An 8,021-nucleotide genomic window follows, 5' to 3' on the forward strand; every position below is an offset into this window, starting at 1 on the left:
CCAAAGTCGCTTCCCCCTCGGATCCAATTCACCAACCAAACCACCCCTCCAGTTCTAATACTGCTACGACCGGAACCATGTCCCTGACTTCGGATTTTCCATTTTCCACCCGGTTTTCAACCACGACTCCGTTTTAAGCCCGTTTTTAATTATTTTAACGATGGATTTTCACCCAAACTTATATTTTGACATATAAGACCCCATATATTCATAAATTAAGCATATTTTTAGGGAAATCCTTATTTAAGAATAAAAATCTATTGAGTAAGATCTTGTGGTGGAGTGTTGACTTTGCCTTAGTGTATGACACAAGCAACCACCCCCATGCCCACTCCATGACCAACCATTGTCCTTCCACCATACCTAGTCACTTCCATCGACCTTCCCATCATGTTCTTCCACCCATACACTTGAACAAAAGATAGAATCATTATCTCTCCTCTCTCATTTCTCTCATTTCCACCAAAGAACAAACACCTTTCTCTCTCACTTCTCTCTCTCAAATTCGAGATTCAAGGGCTGATCATCAAGTTTTATTTCATTTGTGGTAAGTGATATTATCCTCCTTATGATTATTTCACTTCCTTCTACTCAAATCATAGATATCTTACACAAACATCATCACATTCATGTTAGATCTTCGAACCTTCAAGGCATCTTCTTAGTGTTCTTGAGTTGAACACTACCTTTCTCCATCATCCATCTACTGAAATCACTCAAGGTGAGTTCATACCCCTATCTTTTCATGTTTTTCTTAAGTTTTAAGGGGGGGGGGGGGAATACAAGTTAAAACACCAAGAACACAACTAAACTCATTCAATAGCTTTCATCAGAAAAGTTTAACTCCATTCACGGACTGTTTTGGTCAACTTAAACATTTTAGTTTTCAAAACTGTATTAAGTGCAAATAGTTCAGGTTCATACCTTTAAAATGACTATTTGCACATCACCATACGATTTTTCTACGATTTATGGTGATTTTTGACAGAACTGCCTATCATTTCAGAAACGAATTCGGATCAGTCTGTGAATATGAAAATTTTAATACAAGTTAAAGACTTCTAAAAATCATAATAAAAATTATGAAAAAACTAGACACATTTTGTGAACTCCCAGAAGTTACGGATTCAGTTTTCGACTTCGTATGATTTTTCTATAATTTTTCTAAGACAGTGCTGAAAGGTTAAAAACTAGTTAACAGCTTACAACTTGCATAACACTTTGTAATATGTTGAGCAAAGTGTATAACCATAAGTTCTAAATATTGAATGTATTATCTTGTTAGTTTATCATCATAAACTGAAATTTAGTTATTTATGATAAGGTTTACTTATTCATTTCGAACACATATAATAAACTTCAATAAGCATATTTTATGGATTTTACTACATGAAAAAGGTTTTACTCTCAAAACAAATAGGTTTTTCATATCCTACGTGATAAACTATAATAGTAATAGTTTAAGGATTTCATATCACTAATTTATTCAGAAAAGGTGATTTTACTCCCTCCACGGAAGAGGTTTAATATCAAACTATGTGTAAACTAGTTAACTTAGGTTGTGAGGCAATTCTCTCCCCGTACGTTCGAGTACGGGATCCCAATTCCTGTAAGTTATAACCCAAGTCTCTTGTAGGGAGAGCGTGATAATTGTATATAGATCTATATTGGGATTGACACCCCACACCTCGCTGCTAGCTACAGCCGGACCGGCAGGTCTGCGGGTGACAAGAGTCATAGTATCTTAACGTCTGAAAAACGTTGTGCAAGTTATTTCTCGTCATAGTATGGTTATAGTGACTCACATAGGTAGTTAACAATCTTTCAAGTTTACATGGAAACTTTTACCTTGAAAAGGGGTTTACTTCAAAATCAAACGAGTTTATGTCGATTTAAACTTGCATGAATTACTTTAAGTATGGTAAAATACTTGTACACTTTCGGTCTTAGTATTAAAGACAACTCATAACACATATAGTTTACGGGATTTTTCTCAAATCAAAAAGGGTTTTATGCCGATTTAAAATCACTTTTATATCCTTAAGTATGGAAAATACTTGTTTATTTTCGGTCTTGGGATTTAGGACTACATAACTTTTATAAGGAAAATATTGGATTTTCTTTGGAAACATATTTCTATTAACACTACATATCGTCTAGAATTGTTAGACTTCAACGGTTCATTTAAATCAAATTATATATAACTTATATACACTTAGTGATCATAGAAGGAATCTATGGGTCCTTCTATGCATAATATAGGAGCATTCATTCCACACTTAACTAAGAAAATATTGGATTTTCTGGAAATCATACTCTATCGCTTTTACAAGGAAAACGGTTTCTTCCTCAAACAAAACTCTTATGAACTCACCAACTTAATTGTTGACACTTTTTTTCAAAACTACTTGTATTCTCAGGAAATCAGTGAAACAGGAAAACCAACAGCATTTTCAGGATGGGACGATAAATCGTCAAACAGTTCATTTTGTCATCATAATGTAATTGATTTGAATCATGTAAACATATACTTTGGTGTAACTTTTTTCAATTATATTTATGATGGTTTTATTTACTTTGAGCACTATTATACTCATTGTTGTGATACTATACATGAAGTCCTCCACCCCCGGACGTTTCCGCCATCCTTGGTTTGGGGGTGTGACAGATTGGTATCAGAGCATTGTTTATAGTGAACTAAGTATATCGAACCACATAAGATATACAAACTATAAATGCATTGGGAGTAAGGTCTCTGATTTAACATTTTTCAACTAACTATACTTTTAGAAATAAATAGTTTCTTGTTAAAAGTATACATGCATGCATACATACTAAGGTCAACATCATTCTAGAACAAAACAAAAGTAATGATTGTTGAATGGCACATGTACGCTTGGGGATGTATAGTCAGGTCTGGGAATGACATAGCCTGATCAACTATGTCTAACCCAGAGGTGATTAGCATATGCCCAGGAATGGTTGTGGCGTTGCAACAAGTCTAAAAACTTACCAATTCTATCTACAAACAAACATTGAAAAGCATAAGTCAAACATTAAAATACTATAGGAGTATTTTGTGATACCATAATCAACTTATGTGAAAACTAAAGACCACTATTAGTAGGTCTTTAACGACTGAGTGCATACGCCAAGGTTATACATAATTAAAGATATTATAGACTCAGAATCTATGACTATTGCTCTACTTCGTGTTCCTTGTTTGGTTGTGGACTTAGAGTAGAGTCATTTATTCGAAGGTCTATTCTATCTCAGACTATGTATAACTGGTATGCATTATGTGATTATAGACGTGACTGATAAGGATCACCCCCTATAAGTAATTATAGGATTAGACGCCTATTAATTATCTCTTCCACTCCTATTCTCGCACGTATAACATAGCAAGATCCTACTTACCAGGCGACCCCTATTTTCCCAACCAGGGAAATGGTGGATGGTTATGAGAAGAATCAGAAGCGGAACCGGAGGTAATCAACCCTCCATGCATAGCCAGGGTTCCCGCGAACCGTTTCGACTATATCGGACTTGTGCCCCGTTGGGCAACCGTGATCGAGGGTTGGAGTCGACAGTAATGACAGCAATCACCATGTGGAGACTAACGAGGGTGCTATGACCTCAACCACGGGGGACCGACTGACAGAGCCCTCCCGGCAAAGACCCGGCGGATCGCGAACATCGGGGATTAAAACAGGGAGACTGCAAACCGAGTTCGAAAACTGCGCGCTACTACAGACCCTATCATCTCACGTACCCGAGACTTGGAAAAAGACTGCTATTTCAGAGACCAAATTTCTTTTTTTTGGACCTTATCGCCGCTCAGGCAGAGGCAAAAGAGTAACAGGATAAACACACGACATTCAAAGAGAGAATGGTTGCAGCCAAGCGTCGATTGGCAGAGCTACAAGGTGCAGCGATGTTGCCTCAGGCATCGCAAAGAACGGATTAAGTGCAAATAGTTCAGGTTCATACCTTTAAAATGACTATTTGCACACTACCATACGATTTTTCTATGATTTATGGTGATTTTTGACAGAACTGCCTATCATTTCAGAAATGAATTCGGACCAGTCTGTGAATATGAACATTTTAACACAAGTTAAAGACTTCTAAAAATCATAATAAAAATTATGAAAAACTAGACACATTTTGTGAACTCTCAGAAGTTACGGATTCAGTTTTCGACTTCGTATGATTTTTCTATAATTTTTCTAAGACAGTGCTGAAAGGTTAAAAACTAGTTAACAGCTTACAACTTGCATAACACTTTGTAATATGTTGAGCAAAGTGTATAACCATAAGTTCTAAATATTGAATGTATTATCTTGTTAGTTTATCATCATAAACTGAAATTTAGTTATTTACGATAAGGTTTACTCATTCATTTCGAACACATATAATAAACTTCAATCAGCATATTTTATGGATTTTACTACATGAAAAAGGTTTTACTCTCAAAACAAATGGGTTTTTCATATGTTTACATGATTCAAATGAATTACATTATGATGACAAAATGAACTGTTTGACGATTTATCGTCCCATCCTCAAAATGCTGTTGGTTTTCCTGTTTCACTGATTTCCTGAGAATACAAGTAGTTTTGAAAAAAAGTGTCAACAATTAAGTTGGTGAGTTCATAAGAGTTTTGTTTGAGGAAGAAACCGTTTTCCTTGTAAAAGCGATAGAGTATGATTTCCATAAAATCCAATATTTTCTTAGTTAAGTGTGGAATGAATGCTCCTATATTATGCGATAATGAACTCTAGAAGGACCCATAGATTCCTTCTATGATCACTCAGCGTATATAAGTTATATATAATTTGAGTTAAATGAACCGTTGAAGTCTAACAATTCTAGACGAGATGTAGTGTTAATAGAAATATGTTTCCAAAGAAAATCCAATATTTTCCTTATAAAAGTTATGTAGTCGTAAATCCCAAGACCGAAAATAAACAAGTATTTTCCATACTTAAGGATATAAAAGTGATTTTAAATCGGCATAAAACCCTTTTTGATTTGAGAAAAATCCCGTAAACTTTATGTGTTATGAGTTGTCTTTAATACTAAGACCGAAATTGTACAAGTATTTTACCATACTTAAAGTAATTCATGCAAGTTTAAATCGACATAAACTCGTTTGATTTAGAAGTAAACCCCTTTTCATGGTAAAAGTTTCCATGTAAACTTGAAAGATTGTTAACTACCTATGTGAGTCGCTATAACCATACTATGACGAGAAATAACCGGCACAACGTTTTTCAGACGTTAAGATACTATGACTCTTGTCACCCGCAGACCTGCCGGTCCGGCTGTAGCTAGCAGCGAGGTGTGGGGTGTCAATCCCAATATAGATCTATACACAATTACGCTCTCCCTACAAGAGACTTGGGTTATAACTTACAGGAATTAGGATACCGTACTCGAACGTACGGGGAGAGAATTGCCTCACAACCTAAGTTAACTAGTTTACACATAGTTTGATATTAAACCTCTTCCGTGGAGGGAGTAAAATCACCTTTTCTGAATAAATTAGTGATATGAAATCGTTAAACATTTTAGTTTTCAAAACTGTATTAAGTGCAAATAGTTCAGGTTCATACCTTTAAAATGACTATTTGCACATCACCATACGATTTTTCTACGATTTATGGTGATTTTTGACAGAACTGCCTATCATTTCAGAAACGAATTCGAACCAGTCTGTGAATATGAACATTTTAACACAAGTTAAAGACTTCTAAAAATCATAATAAAAATTATGAAAAAACTAGACACATTTTGTGAACTCTCAGAAGTTACAGATTCAGTTTTCGACTTCGTATGATTTTTCTATAATTGTTCTAAGACAGTGCTGAAAGGTTAAAAACTAGTTAACAGCTTACAACTTGCATAACACTTTGTAATATGTTGAGCAAAGTGTATAACCATAAGTTCTAAATATTGAATGTATTATCTTGTTAGTTTATCATCATAAACTGAAATTTAGTTATTTATGATAATGTTTACTCATTCATTTCGAACACATATAATAAACTTCAATAAGCATATTTTATGGATTTTACTACATGAAAAAGGTTTTACTCTCAAAACAAATGGGTTTTTCATATCCTACGTGATAAACTATAATAGTAATAGTTTAAGGATTTCATATCACTAATTTATTCAGAAAAGGTGATTTTACTCCCTCCACGGAAGAGGTTTAAAATCAAACTATGTGTAAACTAGTTAACTTAGGTTGTGAGGCAATTCTCTCCCCGTACGTTCGAGTACGGGATCCCAATTCCTGTAAGTTATAACCCAAGTCTCTTGTAGGGAGAGAGTGATAACTGTGTATAGATCTATATTGGGATTGACACCCCACACCTCGCTGCTAGCTACAGCCAGACCGGCAGGTCTGCGGGTGACAAGAGTCATAGTATCTTAACGTCTGAAAAACGTTGTGCAGGTTATTTCTCGTCATAGTATGGTTATAGCGACTCACATAGGTAGTTAACAATCTTTCAAGTTTACATGGAAACTTTTACCTTGAAAAGGGGTTTACTTCAAAATCAAACGAGTTTATGTCGATTTAAACTTGCATGAATTACTTTAAGTATGGTAAAATACTTGTACACTTTCGGTCTTAGTATTAAAGACAACTCATAACACATAAAGTTTACGGGATTTTTGTCAAATCAAAAAGGGTTTTATGCTGATTTAAAATCACTTTTATATCCTTAAGTATGGAAAATACTTGTTTATTTTCGGTCTTGGGATTTAGGACTACATAACTTTTATAAGGAAAATATTGGATTTTCTTTGGAAACATATTTCTATTAACACTACATCTCGTCTAGAATTGTTAGACTTCAACGGTTCATTTAAATCAAATTATATATAACTTATATACACTTAGTGATCATAGAAGGAATCTATGGGTCCTTCTATGCATAATATAGGAGCATTCATTCCACACTTAACTAAGAAAATATTGGATTTTCTGGAAATCATACTCTATCGCTTTTACAAGGAAAACGGTTTCTTCCTCAAACAAAACTCTTATGAACTCACCAACTTAATTGTTGACACTTTTTTTCAAAACTACTTGTATTCTCAGGAAATCAGTGAAACAGGAAAACCAACAGCATTTTCAGGATGGGACGATAAATCGTCAAACAGTTCATTTTGTCATCATAATGTAATTGATTTGAATCATGTAAACATATACTTTGGTCTAACTTTTTTCAATTATATGTATGATGGTTTTATTTACTTTGAGCATTATTATACTCGTTGTTGTGATACTATACATGAAGTCCTCCACCCCCGGACGTTTCCGCCATCCTTGGTTTGGGGGTGTGACAGATTGGTATCAGAGCATTGTTTATAGTGAACTAAGTATATCGAACCACATAAGATATACAAACTATAAATGCATTGGGACTAAGGTCTCTATTTAACATTTTTCAACTAACTATACTTTTAGAAATAAATAGTTTCTTGTTAAAAGTATACATGCATGCATACATACTAAGGTCAGCATCATTGTAGAACAAAACAAAAGTAATGATTGTTGAATGGCACATGTACGCTTGGGGATGTATAGTCAGGTCTAGGAATGACATAGCCTGATCAACTATGTCTAACCCAGAGGTGATTAGCATATGCCCGGGAATGGTTGTGGCGTTGCAACAAGTCTAAAAACTTACCAATTCTATCTACAAACAAACATTGAAAAGCATAAGTCAAACACTAAAATACTATAGGAGTATTTTGTGATACCATAATCAACTTATGTGAAAACTAAAGACCCCTATTAGTAGGTCTTTAACGACTGAGTGCATACGGCAAGGTTATACATAATTAAAGATATTATAGACTCAGAATCTATGACTATTGCTCTACTTCGTGTTCCTTGTTTGGTTGTGGACTTAGAGTAGAGTCATTTATTCGAAGGTCTATTCTATCTCAGACTATGTATAACTGGTATGCACTATGTGATTATAGACGTGATTGATAA

Source organism: Lactuca virosa, chromosome 2 (genome assembly GCF_052849685.1).
Source record: "Lactuca virosa cultivar CGN04683 chromosome 2, Lactuca_virosa_CGN04683_v6, whole genome shotgun sequence".
Classification (NCBI taxonomy): Eukaryota; Viridiplantae; Streptophyta; class Magnoliopsida; order Asterales; family Asteraceae; genus Lactuca; species Lactuca virosa.